Genomic DNA, 24,446 nt, shown 5'->3' with positions numbered 1-24,446 from the left:
TTCAGGAGTGGGAAATAATTAGCTCTTTCTAAGGGTGAGTGAGACTCAAGATATGGTTGGGCCTCTAAGTCTGGGGACCACCATTCATAGATCATGCAATATGTAGCATATGTAGCATGGTGTCTACAGTATGTATATATATATATATATATATATTCTTCAGTTTGCAACCTTGACTCATTTTTAAAAAGAGCCATAGCTTCTCAGACCAAATGAGAACTTTCCAAAATGATATAGGTTATTTCAGTGTCCATTTTCAGGTAAGACTGAAACAAAGTCACAACAAACCTCCAGAAGCTGTAACCACATGTTGGCTTATAACGTGACTTCTATGATTTTCAACTGTGAGAACAGGGTTTCTGATACCATTTGGCATGGAATTGGACTATCTAGTTGAAACTGTATCACCAGCTTTTAATGAGGCTAGTTTTTGTTCTTAGCCTAATGTTTTCTTCTAATATACTTTGCCTTCCATATCTGTAGATTCTACATCCACAGATTTAATAGTCCCGGAATGGAAACTCTTCATGAAGAAGTTATCTATACCAAACATTCCTTTTCCGTGTCATGCCATAAACAATATGTTACAATAATCTTACAAATGCCCTTAGAATTCGCATAGTGTGGATGTTTTATAAGATATAGTAAGGAATCTAAAGGTAATTGAAATCTTGTGGGAGGAAACGTATGAGCTACATGAGCCATGATACCATTTTAGATTAGGGATTTGACTGTTACAAGGTTTGATATTTGTAGGAAGCTCTGGGATATCTCCACCTCCCTACCACCACCAGACATCTTTACTTACTTTTATCCAAAACTCACCTTTAAATTTCTTTTAAATGTTCTTTAGGGCCATCAAGATGGCTTCGTAGGTAAAGGTCATTGCTACCAAGCGTGACAACCTGAGTTCAATCCCCAGGACCAACACTGTGGAAGGAGTGAGCTGACTCCTGAAAGTTGTTTGACCTCCTCATATCTGCTGTTGCACAAACATAAAAACAAAATTTATAAAAATCTTTAAATGTGTGCTACATTGGTGTATTTCAAGCCTGGTTAGCATACACACTATATACATGCAGAAGCTCCCACCTGGATTTCTGTTCTAAATCACTTAATCCAGGACATTCCCATTAGTGCCAAAGAGAAAATATTTCTGCATTTCACTCATGATCAGTCACCCTTACCAAACCCACAATCAAATTCTCAAGGTTCTACAGAATTGGAATATTGAATATTCATTGTCAGGTAGCCCATAATGCTCAGCTGCAGAAACTTTTTTTTTTTTTTTTTTTTTGGTCTGCTCTCAAGTATACTTCTAGGATGTGTTGGAATTGAGCAGAGGCGACATTTGGATAATAAATGCCCCCAAGTTCCCTGAGAAAGCAGTGTGTCACCAGCCAGTGAACTCTTCCTGGTCTTCAACCAGCAGCGAAATGGAAGCAAACATTTTCAGTATCGTTATTTACACGGACCTACTGTGTTACACTTTCCAGAAGCTTAAATTATTTTAATTGCCATCTGTTTGACAAGAAAACATATAAACAAGATGCTGAGGAGGTTTCCCTACATTGTTTTTCTTTCCAATGCCTGTTTGGGGAGAAAAAAAAAATACAACTCAACCCCCTGAAATTATCTCTGAAATCACATCATCATATTAATCAAATCTTAATGAATTATTAATATCATAGATTTCACATTTAACAATTACTGTATGATAAATAATATTGTTGAGAAATGTTCTGATTCCCCATCACCAAAGGGTCTGTGAACATGAGGATTTATATTTATTTTGAGACACTGTCTCGTGTGGCTTAGGCTGGCCTTGCTATGTAATCCAAGATGACCTTGAACTTCAGCCTCCTGCATCACCATACCCTGTTTTGATACTTTATTTTTATCATCCCCATTCACAGATGGATAGATAAAGAAAGAGAGGAACAAAATGATTTCTGAGGGCCCTACCATCATTGAGTGGTAGAAGAATGACTCAAATCTGGGCATTTGGGGGCCTTGTCATCTCAACCAGGATGCTCTACTGCACACAGGCTCTTACCCACTGTAACAAAGCAGGATGTACCTTTGAGAAACATGTCTTTTAGGCATATTTATTACTTGAAGCTCAGGGCAGTGTTCAGTAACAAAACAAGAAAGGCTCTCTGCAAACACACACACACACACACACACACACACACACACACACACACACACACACCATTGGCCTAAGAGCAGGAGATCCATTTGTGGAGTTTTCCCTCCTCTCCTCTCTAACAAGAGACATGTTAATGATGGGAGAGACTACATAAACTTTGCCACCCAGGTGAACCTGCCTGGAAGACTTTGCTAAATCAATGTGATTTTCTACTAGCTCCCTGCTTTCCTCAGTTGACCTTCCCACAAGTAGCTGCCCTAAAAAATTGAAATCCTTTTCTTTAGTCTTCTTTCAAATTGATCATTCTGTTTCAAGGTTCTATACAAGCCTACATTCTAACTGCCCACAAGAGTTATGTATCACCGACTCACACACCACTGAGTACTCCCATGTGTACAGTGAGTGCACATACTAACAACTTGTGTTTTTGTGTCTCTGCATTTTATCAGCTTATTTTACATGTTCCCAAGTAATTATGGACAGAGAAAAAAAGAAGAAAAAAACAAAGAGATGTCTGGCATATAACACTGAATCTACTTGTAATAATGAAGTAGGTGTTATCACTTTCCATTTTATGGCTGATCGTGATACTCACTCTGACATGAGAGCTTGCCAGACCTGACATGGCTCTGAGTTCAGTTGGTTTTGTAAATTTGTGGTTCTACATCCATTGATTTGACTGATGGCAGAGAGGAAATACCATATTTTAGAATGTAATCTAGATCATATATATATATATATATATATATATATATATATATATATATGTATATGTATATGTGTGTGTGTGTGTGGTGTGTGTGTGGTGTGTGGTGTGTGTGTGTGTGTGTGTGTGTGTATGTATGTATGTATGTATTCACCAATGTAGTGTAATGTCTATGCATCTTCCATGTTGTATTCAGCATTGTAAGTTCCCTAGAGGAGGACACTGGAAGATGTCCATGGGTTGTACACAAATACCAAGTCACTCAGGCATCCACAGATTTGGTGTGACTGAAGGTAGGAGCCCTGGAACAGAGTCTCTCAAAGTGCAAAGAGACATGTGTAGAATATCAGCCTCATGAACTTTGTTTCTCTACTATAAGCTTCTTCCTTCTATAGACACACTTTTTAACAGATTCATGCTGGTAAGATGTTAAAAGTCTTCCGTGTGCATTCTGAGACCTATTTTAGAGTAAGAAATAATTTAAGAGCTAATTCTAGAGTTTCCAAAGAAGCTTTCACAAGCACTTTACATTTCACTGAGGAAATTACTAATTAAATTTAGGACCAGGCTCTCAGGGTACCTGTAACTGAATTGTTATTAAGAGGCAAGTCTCGAGCTTGGGGTCAGCAGGAACCAGCTTTCATCCTGGGAATAATATGTGTGGAGGTGTTAGGAAAGCACTTGGGGTCAAGACTGGTGCCCAGGGAGGCTGTGTTCTCATCCAGGAAATCAACTGAAAATGGCTTAGGAAGTTAGAAATACAACAGGGTATAGCATGCCCACGTATAAACAGCCATATTGGAGTTCTTGGCATTAGAATTAGAATAGTAGGTTATGGAGCCGCCAATGGTAACAAATCCCATTATTTTTATTAACAGTGTTACGTTATTGTGGAAACACCTAGGATAATGTTGTCTTCTCTAAGAGGTTGGGGAATGCAGTGACTATACAAGGGAGATGATGCAGGCTGTTTTCTAGAAATGCTACTCTGCTCCAGCACTTGTCATTAACTCAGCTGTATTTACTGTGTCATCCACAAACAAGTGTAAGACACAAGTGAGAGGGGGGAAAACTGACAATTAGTTAAAATGTTCACCAGGAAGGCGACGAACAGCGAACAGCGGGAAAACTCCCCGCAATTAGATAACAAGTGAAAACCACAGCCTGCACTTCCTACCCCAGCAGGGCCCCTCGATTTATAATGACATTGCCCTTTATAGCAGAACCTGACTGTGAGCCCTGTGATGTGGAGGAATACTAATAGGCTCCAGCGGGACTTTCTCCCTACAACAATGCCTCCTCTCTGCTCCACAGAGGTGCAGAACTCATCCACCCAGCATTGGGTGGGGTCTGCTTTGGCAAGACTGTGGAGAAGGGGAAGCTAATACCGAATACTATATATCTTAATCACAAACAGTATTGGGCGTGTAATGTGTCATGAAGCATATTTTACTTGTACTATGTATATTGACTTTCCATAGTTGTGGCAAATGCCCGGGGTGGGGGGGGGCAGCTAATCAATTTATCTATTTGAATAAATTTCTTGTGGCTCAGGGTTGGACAGGCTTCATTTTTTCATCCATGCTTGGGTGACTGACTTGTTTGTGGATCATGGCTCAGGTCTAAGTTGAATGCAACTAGAAAAAGAAGAGAGAAAGTTAAGTTGAGAGCTAGCACTCACTTCTCTTCGGGTCCTGGCTGTGGATGCAATGTGACCAGCCGCCTCCCATTCCTGCTGCTATACCATCCCAGCCAGGATGGATGTAGTGCATCCTCAAACTGAGCCAAAATTAACACTGCCTTCACTGAGTGGTTCTACCAGCGATTCCATCGCAAAAGGAGAAGCACTACTAAGACAGAAACATCGGAAGCCAAGCCTCAGCTAAGCAGCTAGGTTGTTTTTGACTGAGGACTTGTTTTAGCTAATCGACAACTTTCCTAACTTGAATAGTTACAAGAGCAGGGCCGTCTATTTGAGGTGCTCTAGTAGAGCGATGCAGACTGAGGAGCACAGATTGCACGATTGCATCTGTTTCTCACAGTTCTGCAAGGTGAGGAAACGAAGATCAAAGTTGCAACAGGGCGTCATTCCTGACTCACAGACGTTTATCATCTTATAACCTGTCGTGGAAAAAGAAGGTGTGGCTTCAGGCCTCTCTTAAAGTGCAATGGACACCTCCATTTCACTGTTGGCCGGGAGCTGTCCTTGGTGCTGATGATCCAACAGGCTGGAAAAATGGTTGTGATTCCTCCGTTTGAAAATCTTCCAATGAGCAATCAGAAGCACAGTTTTCAAGGGATATGCAATGGAAACAATGACCAAGATTATCGAGATGAGGCATGATGAGAAGGATGGAGAAGTGGGAACAGGAGTTGGAGTTGGAGTGGGTGGCAGGAGCCTCTGGGACAAGGTGAGGTTTGAAACTAGATGGACTGGAGTAGCTTAGGGGAGGTGTGCAGATATCTAGGAAAGGCTCCTCCCACACAGGTTGCAAGGGCAAGGTGTTAGTTATTTATCTGCGTTGTGTTCTTACCCTACAAGGAAATGTCACGAAACACGACAGAGTCCGCTTATAAGAGTTTTATTAGAGATAAAGGGATAGAGAGTGTGCAGGCCTGTGGGAGAGACACGTGCGTGGAGAAGGAGGAACTGGGAACATGGTGCTCCGCTTTAAAGCCGGCTGGGGGCGTGGCCAGGTCACATCACTACTCCACGTGTGTGCGTAGATCACATGGTCACGTTGCACGCTTACATGGCCATGAAGCGTCACGGATCCTGGTTATGTGAGATGTCTTGACCGGGAAATGGCTATCTTGACCTGGAACTGGCTAGGCGGAGGTGTCCAGGTCCGCCGGGTATCCTGGGTTCGAGAGACACCCTGACCCAGAAATGCCTATCCTGACTTGGAATTGGCTAGGTGGAAGTATCCGCCAGGTATATGCGACCGTGGGGGTGTGTTGTGAACCCTTCACAAGGGGGCGTCTGGTGTATCACAACAACATCATGGAGGACAGTGTGGACAAATGTCAGTGTGCGAAAGACAGTGATGGGTGCAAGGCCACAGGAACAAGAGGTGAGAATATGGAGGGCCTTGGAGACCTTCATAGAGATTTGAGATTTGGGTCCTAGTGGGACAGTCATTGGAGTGTTTCTACTGGAGACGTAACTGCTTTAAAGGCATCACTTGGGTACACAAGAGATCTCAGCAGGTGGTAGGTCTTGTTTCACAAGCTCTATAGCACAAATTTCATCCCCAGAACCCCCACAAAGACGTAAGGAGAGAATGGACTCATCTGACAAAGTTGTTTCCTGAGCTCCACACACCCTCCTTGGCCTTCACTCATGACTCTCTCTTAACCCAGGCTGGTTGGTTTTAAATGATGGAAAACCAACTAAGAGGTTTTAAACAAGGAGACGTACACAGAGAAAGAAAATATAAGGCCAAGCTGGAAAGGACTTTAGGAATATGGGCCCCATGATACTTTCTTGTGATCCTTCCTATTTATTTCCCCATGGTCAGCTGCTTCTCTAGGGAAATTGTCTCCCATGCCGTGTCTCCACAGGGCACATGACTGAGGACATTTGTGAGCCTAGTCTCTGGAGTGAACAGGAACCTCTAGTTCCTGTGGCATCCAGGGGCTTCTTGAAGGAGAGTCTCTTTGATATCTGAGATCTGACATACCTACTCAATGACAGGCTGCCTGAGGCATTGTGAGGTAAGCCTCTTTGCTTCTCAGCCCTACATTAAGTCCTGAATGAAAATAGCCTGGCTGAGAGATGTGTTAGTCAGGCCTTGTATCACTGTGAGAAACTACCTGAGAGCTGCAGTTTGAGGGAGGGAGGGAGGGAGGGAGGAAGGGAGGGAGGGAGGGAGGGAGGCATTTATTTTGGCTCAAGGTATCAGGGGTTATAGACTGTGGTCAGATGATTCCATTACCATGGCCCTGACAAAAGATATGTAGGAAGTATGTGGTAGACCAAAGCCATTCAACCGATGATGGACATGAATAGGAGAGGGACAAGGAGCCAAGAATCATGGTTAATCTTTCCAGTGACACACTTTACTCAACTAAGTCCCACCTCCTACAATTCTACCACCTCTCAATCATTCACAATTCCAGTCCATCAACAGGTTAAGAGAATCTGTGTGCTACACAGTCATTTGGGATAGGAAGATTAATTGGATAGGATTACATGTAGTATTATGATCCAATCACTTCCTCTGTCTTTAATTTCAATTATTATGTTGTGGTTAAATACCTGACCAAAAAGCATGTTAGGAGGAAAAAAGAGTTTACTCAGCTTACAAATCCAGATTATAGCTCATCATAGCAGGGAAATCACAGGTTTTGAAGCAGTCAGTCACAGCCACAGTCGAAAAACAGATGTGTGCATGGTCTGCTTCCTTGCTATACTCAGCTTGATTTCCCCCTCACACAGGCCAAGCACTGCTTTGCCTAAGGAATGATGCCACCCATAGTGGGTTGGGCATTTCTACATGGATTAACTTAAGACCATGCCTGTAGACATACCCAAGGACCAATCAGATGTTGGCTCTCACGGAAGCTCTTTTCCTGGGTGACTCTTGATTGTGTTACTAAGTTGCCAATTAAAACTCTCACATCCCTCAAAACCCCATTTCTGAACACTGTTGTCACTGGGGCCAAGCCCTCAATATATGAGCCTTTTGGTGGTACACTTCATGTATACGCCATAGCCAGGCATTAAACATTTGAACCATCCTCATTGCAGCGAGTAAGGCTTGCTCTTGTTTTCAGGATCTGTTACACTTCATACTTGAAACAGTATGTAAAGCAAGTATGTAAAACAAATTGTCACTAGAAACAAGTAAGGCAGGAGTGTAGTTTCTACCATTGTCCTCGCTCCTTCCATTCCCCAAAGGTTGGTGGTGAAAAAGGAGAGGTTGCAGGGAGGGCAAGTCATTAATCAACACCAGAAAGTGGCCCCTTCAGGCTTGGATTCCTCAGTCTTATCACTGGGAGACAGGTGCCCCCCTAGTGGCACAGTAAAACACATCTACCTGATTGCAGACTTGCTGAAGTGAAATGCCAATGATACAGTAGCTTTTATTACAAAGTCGCCCGGAACATGCTGGCGGTTTCTTGGACAAAGAAACTGGAGAAAAAAAAAGAGAAAAAGAGAAATCAGACCACTCTCAGACTGAAAAATGTGAACTACTGTTGATAGTTATCATCACAGGAGACTCTTTTAAAAATGCTTTGGACTGAAAGCTTCCATACTGTATATCAAAGAAGAAAGGGCACTGTAAAATAACAAACTAAATCAAATAAACAAAGTGCCACCCCCAAACGATAGCCCTGTAGGAAATGGCAACCCTTGGGAAAGTCTGGTTTCCTGTTTCTCATGTGGTCTGTCCTGTCTACAGAGAGTGTCCACAGCATCACCTTGACATGTTATTAACAAGGATCTGACCTGAAAAGGTGAGTCTGTCATGCAAACCAAATTTGACCTGATGAGAGTTTGTGAAATTTCAGGTTCCATTTTGCTCCAGGCACTAGGGGAACTGACAGCTTTCTGAGCCTTGTTTTTCTACAGTGTGGGCACAGTGTATGCATTTTACATACCCCTCAGGCCATTACTCTCCCTACTACAGATGTCTGTATAGTAACAGGCTCACTTAGAGATGCTCTGAGTATTAATGAGGATGGTTTTTCTGAATGGCCAGATGTCATATTAGCTCAGCATTTCTTGCTTAATTCATTTATATTTTAGGCCTTTGCCTCTTCTCTACATTAATTTTACTCCTGTGAAATTAAGTGCCTACCACAGACAAGGCCCCAAGCCTCACAAACCAACTTCCTTAAATCAACACTTTATTCTTCCTATGGTGTGACTGCGGAATCAGTGAGCATGCAGGTGCCATCTTTAGCAATTTTCTTATCTCACTAGATGCACACAATGAACACTAAGATCTAGATAGATTCAGAAAGTTACCAGAGTCTACCCACTCATGCAGATACAGGAGGGGTGTACTTATAAAGAAATAAACTGCCTTGAGATGCTGTCACTGTTTTGACCCAGATAAAATTCCTCATTGCTGAGCCCTGCACTGAAGTCATGGTTACCATTAGGATTATTGCTCACTTCACATTCACAACATGAATAAAAGCTGCAATGTAGCTCATCCTTGACATTATTTGTCATTAAGACGGTGTAATGTTATGACTCCATGACCCCACTTTCCAATGCTACAATCATATCAGGAGCCAGCACAGAGTCTGTCTTTCTGAAGTATTGACTCATTGAACATGCCCAAGCAACCCACCAACCAGAGCCTTGTTAGATTCACAATTCATATGGAAGTTTTCTTTTTTTCTTTTTTTCCATGCTGCTTCTATTTAAAACCCTTTCTGCCATTGTTCTCTTCTTTTCCTCAATAACAATTTACCTTGACCTTGTCTATAAATGTTGCACAGGCTTCCTTCCTTCAATGGTTAACTGTGAGAGAAAGTGTCCACTGAAAAGCACAGGGTAGGGGGCTGAAACAGGAAAGAAAGAGACCAACTGCAAAGGAAAAAAAGAGAAGGAAAGGGAAGGAAGGAGGGCAGGAAAGAAAGAAGGAACGAAGGAGAAAAGGAAGGAAAGGAGAAAACAGGGGTGTGGGAAGAAGGGTGGGCTAGTTTATTGGTGATCCTTTACCAATCATTCAAGTAAGATGCCTTCAAGACAACAGAAGTGAATTGAAATTCAGGGTCTAGACAGAGATGCCTATTTAGTTTTTAGCATCAGATGTAGCTCTAAGAATCAGAAAACTGGACATTTTTTAATTAGCTAGCAAGCAGCATAAGTGGTACTGATTCAACCAGGCAGTGGTCTCTGAGAACCTAATGAGCCCCCGAACATCTTTCTCCTTTGGAGGAGGACACATCAGTATTTAGGGGTTACTGAAAAGAACATGGAGAAAACAACACTTCTGTTTTTTTTCATAGCTGTGTGTGGGTTTTCAAAGAACCTTCAAGATTCAAGGTGCAGCATCTACTCTAACCAATAGGAGGATCTGACAGCAATCAGCCACAAAGTATGTTATGTCAGCATAGCTACTGTTGCCATGGTTATCCTCCACTGCCACCTAGGATGGAATGAGTCTCAAAAAATTTAATGGAACTATCTTTCTGATATAACATGAGACAGACATGTTTTAAGGGCCCCTGGATTTGGTTTGCTTATTTTTTATTTTGTATAATATAACATGCAAAAATTCAAAATGCATTTATTTAAGTGAGGTGATGCTCATTTTTTTTTTGAGGTATAAGTATATCTATGTGTGACGTGTGTAATGTTTTCCTGGGGGAAATGTAGCATAGGGAATCAAATGAAGAAATTAGCACAAGATGCATTGAAGTCCAGGATAAAACCTGGTAAGGGGGAGGAGGGTGGTGTAACCATGTGTGAATATCTAAATGAACAGGAAGAGGATGTAGATATGTGTGAATGTGAATCTCAGTAATGAAGGAGGGATTATAATCATGTGTCAATGGCTAAATAAAAATGCTACTGACAAGCATCTAAGTTAAGAAAAGGAAAGGGGGTGCCTTTGCCTTTTATTCCTCATCCTTTCTCCAAATATAGTGAGGAAAATTATTCAACATCTGCTTTTTAAAAACCTTTCTCTGAGAATCTATTTTGAAAAAAATGTCAAACCTACAAAAACCTTGCAAGAATAGTACAATCAACACCCATGTGCCACTTACTTAAATTCACCAGTTAGCATTTTGCTGCATTTGATTTCTCCTTTTCTTTCTAAGTGATGATCCATCTTAATGCTGCTTGCAAATAATAAAACTTCTTTGCTCCACATTTCAACAACTATCTTCTAAGAATAAGAACTTTTTTTCTATACAGTTATAAAACAACATCTAACTTGGTGAAATTAAGGTAAGTCACCAAGAAACCTCAACACTGTTCTTGTGAATGTCACACAACCTAGAATCACCTCAGAAGAAAGTCTTGATGAGGAATTATCTAAATTATGTGAGCTTGTGGACATGTCTATGGGGAATTGTGTTGACTGTTAATTGATGTAAGAACGTCCAGCTCACTGTGGGCAGCAACATTCCCTAGGCAAGGGGTCCTGGACAGTATAAGAGAGGAGAAATCTAGATGAGAGCAAGCAAGTCATTAATGAATATATTCTCTTTCTCTGAACCGTGAGTGCTATGTGACCTGTTCCTGTCTTGAATTCTCTAAACTGAAGGACTTTAACTAGAGATTTTTAGGCCAAATAAACTTCTTTTTCCCCTATGTTGCTTTTTATCAGGGTATTTTATGATGGCAACTAGATGGAAAACTAGATTTGATCTATAGAGTTGTTTTTTTAAACCAAGAATCCATTAAGGACTACTCATTAAATTCCCTTTTTTTCCCATGTTCATCATATTATTTACAGTATTAGAGAAAATAATACTGATGAGTTACTTTTTTTCATTGTTGTGATAAATACTTGACAAGAAGCAAATTAAATGGAAAAAGAAAGCTTATTCTTGGTTCATAGTTGGAAGGGATAATAAGCCATGGCAGGCAAGGGGTGGTGGGAGGAATCGAACCAGCTAACTATACTGTATCTGTAGTCAGGAAGCAGAGAAAGGAATGCTGTTTCTCAGTGGGCATTCTCCTTTTTGTTGTTTTTCTTTTTTAGTCTGGAATTCATACTCATGTAGATGCCAAAGACAATATATAAACAGATGGGTATGGACGTGTGGTGATTTGAATAAGAATGGACCCCATAGGTTCATATATTTGAATGCTTAGTCACCAGGGTGTGGAATTCTTTGAAAGGATTAGAAAGATTAGGAGGCGTGGTCTTATTGGACTAGGTGTGGCTTTTTTGGAGGAAATGTGTCACTAGAGGGTGGGCTTTGAGGTTTCAAAAGCCCATGCCTGGACTACGTGCTCTAGGTGCTCTCTCTCTCTCTCTCTCTCTCTCTCTCTCTCTCTCTCTCTCTCTCTCTCTCCTCATGATACAGCTCTCAGGTACTGTCCTAGCTCTTGCCTGCATGCAGCCATGCTCCCTGCCATCATGATAATGGACTAAGCCTTTGAAACTGGAAAGAAGCCCCCAATTAAATTCTTTCTTTTATAAGAATTACTTTGGCCAGGGTGTCTGTTCACAGCAATAGAACAGTAGTTAAGACAGGCTGTTTGCCAATATGATGTTGTTTCCAAATGCATTCGTTGGTCAGGATTTGGTCACTAGATCCCCTCAGATGGGCTAATCAAGGTTTATAAAGGGTAATTGATAATGGGTAAAGAATCTTCTATTTGATAGCATACTTTTCACTGGTTGTCATATTTTATAGACAGTTCTTTTATATATAAAAAAATTCAGCTGGGTCTTGGAGAAATTGTAGCTTGAACTGAAGATCTACAAAAGTATTCGTCTTAGCAAGTATTGTCTTAGTCTTTGCAAAACATAAACATTCTTCATGATAGGATGGTCAAAGATTGCCATCTAAATAAAACAAATAAAATTAAAAAGTTTGTCTGAAATACTCAGATCCATGTTTCACACTTTCTCTGTTGACCTCCTGGCACATACGTCAGGGACGGTAATAGGTTATTGGGCAGTAGGCATCACCAGGATGGTCAAGGGTTTTAGGGAAGTTCTAATGAATGCAACATGGAGCATGGTCCATCTGCCCTTCCTGGATGTTCTCTGTCCATTTCCTCAAATACATGGTGTTGTAACTGTACAGGGACGATGCTGCAGTTCACCAGGACCAGAGCTCCTGGTTGCCAGAATCATGCAGTGTACCAACAGTTGAATGATGGTTTTATTTTTGTTCCAAACCTTACCATTTGTTGGCATGTGCTATTGAACAGAAAGTTAGTATGATATGCATTTTAAGTGTTTTAAAATTCAAATTTAACATTCATGTGGTGCAGGGGGCAGGGAGGAACAAAATCAAATGTTGCGCTAGCTCAGGGAAGTTTTGCTGAATAGATGACCATGCCTGTACTACTCAGATCAATAAATAAATCATGACAAATACCCACTAACCTATCACTTGATGGGCAGATTATCTCATCTGATTTCAATACCAGTCAATTCTTAACTCACCTCTCTCTATCTCTCTCCCTCTCCACCTTCTCTCTGTCTCTTATTTCTCTGTCTTTCCAATCTCACACAGGCTGACCTGAGACACACTATGTAGACCAGGTTAACCTTGAATTTATTGCCACCCTTCCGCCTCAACCTCTTAAGTGATGGGATTACAAGCATGAACCACAGTGCCTGTTTTTTTTTCTTAGTTATTGCTTCCTGCTCCTTGTTAAGAAGATGTTTATCTTAAAATAGAGAGTTCTCAGTGCTCATTGAAATTTTATTGTTTCATATTCTATTTTTCAAGGCGCTTTGAAAAACTGTTCCCATGTGAGAGAAGACAGTAATCAATTGGGATTCTGGTTTCACAGCATGGGTATTCAATCGACCCTTCACGTCTGCTTTCTGGTGAGTAGATTGTCATATATGTTTCTTCATCATGTTCAAAGGATGTATCTATGTATGTTGGTGCACATGTTACCCTGAAGTACTTACTGGAACTTGGTATTTGTTTATCATACGTACTTTTATTTAAACACGTGGGCTATTTATTTCATTGTGTGTATATGAGTGTACCTTGCACATGTGTATGAGTACTACTTGACTGCTGTCCACAGATGTTAGAAGAGGACCATGGACCCTCTAGAACTGGAGTTACAGATGATTGTGAATCATCATGCAGGAGATGGGAACCAAATCCAGGTGCTCTGTGAGAGCAGTCAGTGCTCTTAGCCAATGAGACATCTCCTTCCCCACCCTACTTACATCTTTAAACCAGACTTTCCTGGCTTTTCTTTGTGCTGGTACACAAAGTCTTGTTTAGCTCATTAGTGAAATTTTCAGTGTTTTTTTTTTTATAATTTTCTGCAAAATTGTTTGTATATCTTCTATTAGTATTATTTCTCATTTTTTGATTTTTTTGAAACATTCTCATCAGTGCTATTTTTGTTTTAGCAAACAGAAATCTGTTTTTGTGTTTTGACAGCTTTCCATGACATTTATTATCAAATCTAATGTGTTACTTATTAATTCTAATGGCTTAGTCCCCTGAAAGGTACCCCCTGTCATCTCAGATGAATTTTGCAGTAACTTGCTGCTTTTAATTAGTAGGTTCCCTTGACTTTCTCAAGTTCACAATCAGGTGTTTTTTATAAATAATCAACAATTTCTTTAATTTCAGTCAATGTATTTTTTGCTTGCTTTTATGTGGCTGTGGAACTCTCATCAGGACTTCTCATTAGAACAACTCAAAGCAAGGATGGAAGATGTCGTTGTCTCGTTTCTGACTCTCAGGTGTGTGTACACAGTGAGGTCTAGGGTAGCCGAGGCTACAGAGTGAGACCTCTTCTTAAAAAACCAAAGAACACAGGTGAAGATGTTGACCCTTGAGCTGCAACCTAACGTCTTCCAACCGTGTGAAGCCCTCTTCCGCATAGCTTACATGCCTTTTCTTTTCTTCGGGCACTGGTATTTCAGCATCAATTTTTTTGGTCTTGTTTTCTTTCTGGGTTAATTCCTCTGTCAATGTTTGACGTTAGGACCTCCACCTTTCTATCTGACAGCGGAGAATGTGGGTTTTAGCTGTGTTCTTGTCTCCTAACCCCTTTTGGTTGCTAGGCACAGAGAAGCCAGGCTGGGGGGTGTCTTCCTGCTGCCTAACTTTCCCTGTGCAAAATGTCACTGTGTCAGAGATGTCATGATGGAACCTGTCATTTTGTATGAGATAACTGAAAATTTAATAATAACTAAAAAAGCAAGTACTCTGAGGAAAGATATAATGAGGGATGTTGGGCTTTCTATTTTCTTTCATTTCATGGGGCAAGGGTGCCTTATCTCTGTTATTTTCTTTTAAGAATATTGGCCTTTTTTTAGTCCTGACTATTTTGACAGCCTTGAACTTTTGAGTGCCAAATTTTGAACCCCCAAATTCTGCCCAAACTCCGTCTGCTGCTCCTCACCTCAGATCAATAAATACCTAGAAACTTAAAGTGTTGGAACAAATCAGCCATCCCAGAGTGTTTCCATGTTTCCAGGATCTCTCAGGTCAGGCCTGGCTGCCTCACTTACTTACCTACCATTATTCGCAGAGCTGCTGGCAAATAATTCTGTCCAATGCTTATAAATGTTTAAGTGGGAAAACTGATCAGAATCACATATAGTTGTGTAGCAGTAAATATATCTCACCCCGTCAAGTACCTTCTGGCATAGGAGAGTTGCAGAGATTAAGTAGAAATTGTAGGTCAAGTCAAATGCTATAAGTTACTTAATGGCAGAGCATTACAGTCTGGAATTCTTGATTCCTTATGAATTAAAAATCACATAACAATGTGTCTCTGGGCTTAGATGGCAGTGGGGACTATTAATCTTCTTCACAGCCTTTACTTTAGGGAAACTCATGTTCTGATGGTGCAAAATACCCACAATCTTCTATACTATGTGAATCATGATTTTAAAGAGAAGAGAAACTCAACACCAACTATACTCTCGATAACCCATAGTTACTTTGTAATGCACTTACCATGTAGATATGTAGATATCGTGCTAGAACTGTGGACACAAAAGTATTTTCTTTTACTACCCACAGTCAAGTGGGAACAAACCATGAGAAAATAACTTTCAGGAGTATAGACGGATGCAAATAGGAGTGCTGTTGGGGAAGTAGTTAGATGCCCATGAGCTAAAGAAGCCTTTCCTACCAAAGCAAGGCTCAATGAGTGGATGCAGAAAAGAAAAGTCTGAAAAGGAAAACCCTGCCCCTGCAGAGGATGGAGTTTAAAAGAGGCTGTGTTTACAGAAATACTAAGGCTTCATTTTCCTCCCTCCGCTGAACCTGAAGTGCAAGCCTAGGAGACCGTGGGAGAAGACAGGTCATGAAAAGACGGGGCAGGCAATGGGAGCTGAGTTGGAAAACACATCTCCTAGCAGGAGCAGTGGGGAAGTTCAGTCAGCAGTTGAATTACCTCTTGGGGTTAAAGGCAACGAAGACTAAAGCAAGCCTAATGGATCTGGCAATTTAGATTTGTTGATGCCCTTAGCAACGAAAATAGAAAGGAGTTTGTAAAAACAAAGTCTAAAGCCAGATAGCGATATGTCAGAGGCATGAGACAGCCTGAGGATGTATAGATACATCACATGATTGAAGGGAAGCATGCAGACAGCTGAGGGAACCCAGTATGTTGCAGAGAGGAAGCTCTTTGGCACAGACAGGAGAAGTTGAAGGACTAAGGCCGGAGATGTTGAAGATGTGGAGTCAGTGGTAAAACATAGCCCAAAGACATCAGAATGGAGTTAGAGCCTCAAGTCCCAAGGCTTTCCCATGTCTTGGGAAAACCATGGAAGGTTTCCATCAGAGGGAAGATAACAGCAGGTTTTAGTTCTAAAATCTGAGAGAAGAATGGAAAGAAGGCGGTGTGGTGGTGGAAGTAGAAAAATGTAGATGAATTGTGGCAGGGTCCTGTGCTGCTGTTCCCTTTAGGGGAGGGGGCCAAGTAGGTACAGAGTCAATGACACAGACTCTGGGAGAATGTCGAAACAACAAGCTCAGTTTATTCAGGAAAACTTATATATCCCCACCCCATCCTGGGGGAAGGTCTGATAAATATGCATCTGCTGGTGTGACATGGCTGCCTCTCATTGGTCCAGGTTATCTCCAGATCATGTCTCAGCCACTGTTGCTAAGGCCCTTAGGCAGACCCAGCTGGTCCTCAGAAAGTATCTTTTTTACTTGTTTGGGCCACTGGGCCTTCAAGCCTGTTAGAGATGAATCATCCCACAATGATTTAAAGAAAGGGTAGTAAAATCACTATGTCTTGACAGACGAACAAAAAAAATGTGTTAAGGATATTGACATATTAGGAATACACAGCAAGAGAATTAGAAATACCAATTCTATTGGTTTTTTAGATCAAAGGTCTAGCTTACATTCACTCATAGTTAGGTGTCTAGGGGCTCAGATGCTGAATCCATCCTTTGAGACTGAGCCAATGCTGGAGGTGGAGATGACAGAGCCTGGGGCTCTGAACCTATCATGACACTTGCAACTTCATCTGTAGTCACATGTTAACTCTGCTAAATGTTTGGTTGCTTTCAGATAGACTGAGATTTTGTGTTAATGGTGAGGAGCCATATATCATAGTGCAGTGATTGCCTATTGATATGGGATGCCTTTTTTAAAAAACGACATATTAAAAATAATAATAAAACAGCAACCAGCCATGCATCTTTCAGGCTTTTAAACCACGGCTGGTCTCATACTTGTAGAATTCAAAATCATTTGGCTTTTAATTGTTTGGCTCTAGTTAACTCACTAACATCACCTCCTGCTGCTTCCTTGATGGTGATGCTAGGTAGGAAAAAAGGGAATGAAAGGGTCCTCTATAAGTATATCTTTCTAGGTACCATTTGAGACTCAAGGATACCAATATGTTAGCCTCTTCTGCCACAAATAACATAATTGTTGGGCAGTGTATCCTGTACATAGAGACTTAAAAAGTTAGAAAGGCAGCAGATCTCAAGCCTTGTGATGGAAAGTCTCTAGCTGTTCATAACTCTTTCTTAAGTACTGGCTTTCCATTGGTAGATTTAAAAATAAACAAGTTCACTGGTCCAGCAAGATGGCTCAGAAAGTAAAGACACTTGCTGACAAGCTGCCCAAAATGGATCCAATCTCCATGATCCACATAGCGGAAGGAGAAACTGATTCCCAAAAGTATTACTCTAAACTCCATGTATGTACCCTGGCACACACACACACACAAAATAAATAACATTAAACATAAATGAACCAGCACAGGCCTTTCAGTAAGTGGCAATGACTCACAGGTTGCTTGTTACTAATACTAAGGCTGTGACGAGCCTGTTAGGGGTCTGTGAACTAGACCACAGCAAAAGGGTAAACTGATGACTGTAAAATAACTCTGAGCCATCATTTTCAAAGTGGCTTAGATCCCTCCTGTGGAGATGGAGAGAGATGCTGCAGTGGTACCTGCTCATTAACCCCTTCCTGTTTGCTTCTTCCCCGTCCCTGTCATGTTACTCCACTTATTTTCCCAGGCTTCTATGCTCACCCTGAATATGAATGATTTATAGACAAATCCTGGTCTCTGGTTCTGTCCCTTAAGAGTTCAACACAGAAATCCCTCCATCCCCAATTCACGTCTTAGATTTTTAACATGAAATATATTAAATTTATGAAATTGCTGTCACAAAAGTAAAATATATAACAAGAATACAAGTTAAAACAATAGGGTATGTCAATAAATAATGTAGCATAACATCAAATTACTATTGACATGTTCATGAATACATATCTATTAAATAAACATAACAACTAAACATGAAACAATGAAATGAGCATATGATTTCAAACAAGACTAATAAGCAGATAAAATAATGAGATGTTAGGAGTTACTATGGATTCTGACCAAATGAGCATTTTTCAGGTTCACAGAGTTTTTAAATTAGTGTTTATGTATATGAGTGTTTTTGTCTGCATGTGTATCTGTGTACTACATGTGTGCCTTTGGAGGCTGGCAGAGAACATAGGCTCCCCTGGAACTGGTGTTACAGTTAGTTGTGAGCCTCCATGTCTGTGTTGGAAACCAAATCCTGGTCCTCTAGAAGAACAGGACTTAACTAACCACTGAGCTGTGTCTCCAGCCCCTTCATAATAGAATTTTTAGTGCAATGTGTTTTTATTCAAATTGTCAATGTGTAAAACAGTATGTTCCGGATATTGGGCCACCACAGAAAAATTTTAGAATAGCGTCCTTTCTCTGCTGCTGGTGAGATGTTTGGGCCATGAGGGGAACTCCCTGGGGAGGGTGCAAGATGATGGGAGGCTGTGTTCCGGTCCTGCATGGACACTCAGCTCCTCTGTGGATGCTCAGCTCTGTGGATGCTCAGCTCTGTGGATGCTCAGCTCTGTGGATGCTCATCCTGAGGGCTTCAGCCTGACACTGATGACAAATGACAGGGGTAGCCTCCTCCTTGGCACCGAAGCCTCAATCTGTCTTTTTCTGAGACTTCCCTCTCAGTCACTGGGGAAACCGTGGACAAGACCAGTCCCGTGGTTTGCCTGTTATTGTATCCTCTCCATCTGACTTGGAAATGGCTGATCAAAACGAAGGGATTCTGACTTTTATCCACATCCTGACAGCTGTGGCAGATCTGTTCTTCCGACCTCATTACCTTTTGATTTCTAACTTCTTTCTCAATGTTGTTTTCTACGTTACAGTGAATAAATTAGATGTGATTTTCACTGTGGCTTGAATATACAATGTGGATGTCTGGATGAAAACTTACTTCCTTGCCAGAAAAAAAAAAGAGGGGGTCCAGAGAAATAAGATGCCCTAGAAATAATTTAGCCTCAGAGTCACAGTAAGGAGAGGTGAAATACAATGGAGAGTAGATTAACCATTTAAGAAAAAGTATTCGTTTTAACTAATAGAATGCATTCATTTTCCACACGAAATCTCTCAGGTTTCAAAAGGAGCTAACTGTTAACAACAAAGATGCCTTAAGGGGCAGCTTAAGGGGGAAACACATGAAAACTTGGACTGAGCACAGGTGTGTGAGTGTCCTGGCTACTCCAGCCACTTTTCCAATCAGCACTAACAACAGAAAGTAATTCTTGTCAATTGCTGTATGGATGCCAAGACTGTGCCCCCTGCTGTGTGGCAGCTCAGGCACCTCGGGTGAGAGTCCCCTTGCTGAGTGAAATGACCGTGGGCAAACTTTCAGAAATAAATCTGAAAATGCGCTTGAGACAATATTGATACATGCCAAACTAATTCAATAATTGGGGAAAAACTAGAGGCAGCCTGTTTCTTTTTTTGGATAAACAGAACAGTTTCAAATGAGAACCTTTTTTACTTTCTCATATGGTCTTTATCTACCCAGGGATTTTCCTTTTGTGGACTGTTTTCTCACATGATGGCACACAATTAGAAGAGCTCTCTCGGTTACAGTTGCTGCCATTGTCCTGATCTCTTGAGTTCATTCACTCATACTGCAAATACTTACAAATACTGTGCTTAAAGGCGCTATCTAAAATTCACCTAGCTAGAAATTAAAATTATTGAAAACATGGACTATGTCATACATAGGACGTGCAAGAGATGGGCCAAAGTTAACTGAAGAAGTAGCAGGTTCGGGGATCTGAGTATGTAATAAATATATTCACATTCTCTTCCCTCCTCACCACACACATACACACACACACACACACACACACACACACACACACACAAACACACACGAGAGAGAGAGAGAGAGAGAGAGAGAGAGAGAGAGAGAGAGAGAGAGAGAGAGAGAGAGGCTTTCAGAATCCTGAGTCTTTAAGGTCAAAATGTAAGTAGCAAACTATAACTGAAAGAAATATACCCCATAATTCATGATTCTAGAAGTCAGGGGTCCTATGAGGCTAAGCTTGACTCTACTAGTGACTTTCAGTTTGACCTTCAGCAAATAAATTCACCTCTCTCAACCTCTATTTCCTCTAAGCATAGGTATTTTCTCTCTTGGTTTTACTACTTTATCCGCAGTTCCTAGAATAGAGCCCTGAACTGGTAGAGCTCAATAAATATCCCTTTAAAAATGAATAAAATAGCTTAGTCCCAAGTGGCTAGAGTCTGTACTAGGCTACAAATGAAGTGCAGAAGACTTATTGACAGCCTTGGCCATTGGCTTCTATTTAAAGCAGTTTAGTGACCTCCCAGCCCTTTCTTTGAGGCCCTAAAGCCAATTAGAAAAAAAAAAAAAAAGCTAGGCATCCAGCTATTCTATAGGTGAGGGTGGTGAGTCATGGGAAAAGAAACACAAGAAGACAATAAGAAGACAATGTGCCTTAGTGTCTAGGACAGGCACGTGGGTGGGCATAGGGAGCTGGCTTAATGGCGGTGAGATATTACCCAATACAAGTTCAGAGAAGTCTAAGCTTTTCATCCGGGTGCTATAGAAAAGAGCCCTGAACCATACAGCATCTTTTCTGATTACTCTGGGCATCTCTATTTCTCTGTGATTCAATTGCCTCTTGTATGTTTCTCTTCTGTTGCCCACAATGTAGCTCACTGTCAGCATTTGCGTACCTCTTGCAAGGTCGTGTGTTTACAGAGACTGAACACTAAGCATGCGGGGTGGTGCACAATAAATTTAAAAGACAACCTGTCATTTCTGGATGTGGACACTTAAATGTCATATTACTATTTCCTTTTATGAATGTTGAAAGAGTTTGGTATTGTATTTAAAAACCTTTCTCATCTGCTAAGAAATGAAGATTTTAATGCAACATACTGTGTGTAATGAAAACTATTTTCCCCCAGCCCTCCACCCAGACACTTCTCAGTTTTACTCCTCCCTTCAAAATTATTAATCACTTCCCCTCCACTCTCTGACAGTTGGTTCTTTGGGTCATCTGTAAAGTGCACACTATGACCTTTTGAAAACTCAGAGATAGACTTGCCACAGAGTGAAATTGGATGCATTATTTTTCTGTTGTGATAATAATACGTTTGCAATAAATAAAGTCAAGGGAAGGAAGGAAAACATCGTTTTCATTACAGAGAGATTCGGGGCTTGGAATGGTCACTATATCGCTTCCCTGGGAACTGTCATTGAAAGAGGCAAAGAAGCAGGTCTGTGCAGCTCACCATAGAATCGAAGCAAGAATACTTACGTTTTGTGTTGTAAATTGGGAAAGGACCCTAAAATGATCACCTGTTTATTCATTTATTTGGCAAAGCCCCACTCTTATGTAACATTCAGATCTGGAGGAAGAAATAGGTGTGTAAAAAAAAGGGTCGTTCCCTAGACAAGAATTTTAATTGGTTGGGAGTTGCGGTCCCCAGGGTATGGCAGATGCTTTGTTTATTCACTGCACAGTTCTCCTAAAGGCATCTAGCTCAGCATAGCTTACTGGTGACTTTTCTAACTGTAGTCTGTTTACTTTTTTGAGAATGACTGACACCTTCAGTTTTACATCACCAAGAGAAGCTTGGGAAACGTTCTCAACCTATGGGTCATGACTGCTTTGAGGTGGGGTGGGGGTGAACAACCCTTTCACGGGGGTCGCATATCAGATATCCTGGGTATCAGGTGTTTAAATTAAGATTCATAATAGTAGCAAAACTACAGTTATGAAGTAGCAATGAAAATAATTTTATAGTTGTGGGTCACCACAACATGAGGAACTGAATTAAAGGGTTGCAGTGTTAGGAAGGTTGAGAGCCACTGCTTTAGTGTGTGAGGATGGAGCTCATGGAGTCTGTTCTTAAGGCTTTGAACTTAACTAAAACAACAATGCAAGGGCTTCCTTTCAGTCTGGGGACCTCTAGGAGACGCAAGTAGCTAGAGTTTTCCTGCCTTGCCCACAGTCAGGACAAATCTTTGTCACCCGCCAGTCCCACAGTTGCTCAGACCCAACCAAGTAAACACAGAGACTTACATTGCTTACAAACTGTATGACCATGGCAGGCTTCTTGCTAACTGTTCTTATAGCTTAAATTAATCCATTTCCATAAATCTATACCCTGCCATGTGGCTCGTGGCTTACCGGCATCTTCACATGCTGCTTATCCTGGTGGCGGCTGGCAGTGACTCCTTCTGCCTTCCTGTTCTTTCTTTTCTCCTCTCTTGTTAGTCCCACCTATACTTCATGCCTAGCCATTGGCCAATCAGTGTTTTATTTATTGACCAATCAGAGCAACACATTTGACATACAGAACATACAGAACATCGCACAGCAGACACATCTTCTCTTTGACTAAATAGAATGTTGAATGTGCAAAATGCATTACTTCTTTCACCTTTTTAGATGAGTGTGCTCATCGTTTTCATTTAAATAGAAAAAAATGTTTCAACCCTTAGATTAAAAAACAAATCTCATAAGGGACAGACACATATTTTCACCCATTTTCCCAGTAATATTGAAAAAGGTGATACTAATTAAAATGTTGGTAAACTGTGCTATTCATTTAGTACAATTGTCTTAGGAGAATTTTAGGGTCATTATTCCATGGGCTATTCAAGTGGAAAGATCTTGGCCTTGAAAGAGCCATAATCTATTAAAGAGAGTAAACTAGGAAAGTGAGTTCAGAGTAACTTGTTCAGCAGGATGGGGATGAGAGCCCTGAGAGAGCCCTTAACTCAGTTTCACCTCCGTGTCTCCCCATGCCAAGCCCTCCTGGGCATTTTTCCTATCTCCTCACTGCTGACAGACCACACTTAGACCAAGGAATCACTGAGGAAAACAGTATCTGTTTTTAAATTAGTGAAGGCCTAAGAAAGACACTTTCTTATTTTCTCTATTTTGCAATTTTCAATTGTTCTGTAGTGATTGTAGATATTTATGTAGTATAGTTTGATATTCAGACCTATGCACAATAAAAATGATAAGATTAGGGAAATTGATACATTTATTATATGGAATATTTATTATTTTTGTGTTAAAAATACCCAAAATCTAGTAGCTATCTATAAATAATGGAATAACTACTGTCAATCATAGTTACCCAACAATGCTTTAGAACATTGCAAGTTAGTTTTCTATCTAACTGCAACCTGCACCAATCAACTAACCTTGGTCCTTCCCCCGCATCTCCAGCCTCTGGCAAGCATAATTGCATTCTCTTTTCTGTGACATCAATGTTTTCAGGGGTATTTGTCTACGACTGATTTACTTAAAGTGGTTTCCCTCTAGCTCATCTCTGTTTAGCAAATGACAAGGTTTCAGACTTTTATGGTGGAATAACATTACAGTGTATGCAATTAGTGCATTTCCTTTTGCCGATCATCTATGGATAGACACTTGATTTCCCAAGCTGGCTGTTGTAAAACAACCGCAGTAAACATGAAAGAGCGTGTACCATTTCTTGGGATATGTATTCCTAGTGGGATGACTGTATTATCTAGCAATTGTATATTTATTTTTTGAGGGGCTTCCATACTGTTTTTCCAGGAGACAGGAGAGGGGAGGGAGGAGAAAGAATCTTTTGTATTCCAGGCTGGCTTTGAACTCAGTACGTTACCATAGATGACCTTGAACCTCTGATCCTCTTTCCTTACCACCTGCATGCTGGGATTCCAGGTGTGTACCACCAAGCCTGGCTTGTGTGGTTACCATGAATTATACCCAGGACTTTGTGCATGCTAGGCAAACACTCTACTAAGTGAACTATGGTCTCAGCCTCAGGATAAACTTTGTATTGTACTCAAATGGAACACACATAAGTAATTTAGTAAATGAGCAATTCATATGAGAATAAATGCATATTTTTTATTTATATAGATTTGTAATAAACAAATGAAACTGTAAAAGTGCTGAAAACAGAGCTAGAGATAAATAATTTGATGAAAGGATTGCTGAGAACTCACATTAATATAATAGCTACAATGTTTACTCACCTTCATTTCTTCATTGATGGTATTTGTGGTGCCCATACACTGCCCATTTTGTTCATTTGTTTGTTTTGTAGGCAGCAAGAACAGGGCTAAAGGAAGGCTATTTAAT

Source organism: Peromyscus leucopus, chromosome 8a (assembly GCF_004664715.2).
Source record: "Peromyscus leucopus breed LL Stock chromosome 8a, UCI_PerLeu_2.1, whole genome shotgun sequence".
In the NCBI taxonomy this organism is placed as follows: Eukaryota; Metazoa; Chordata; class Mammalia; order Rodentia; family Cricetidae; genus Peromyscus; species Peromyscus leucopus.
This window is presented reverse-complemented; position numbering follows the sequence as displayed.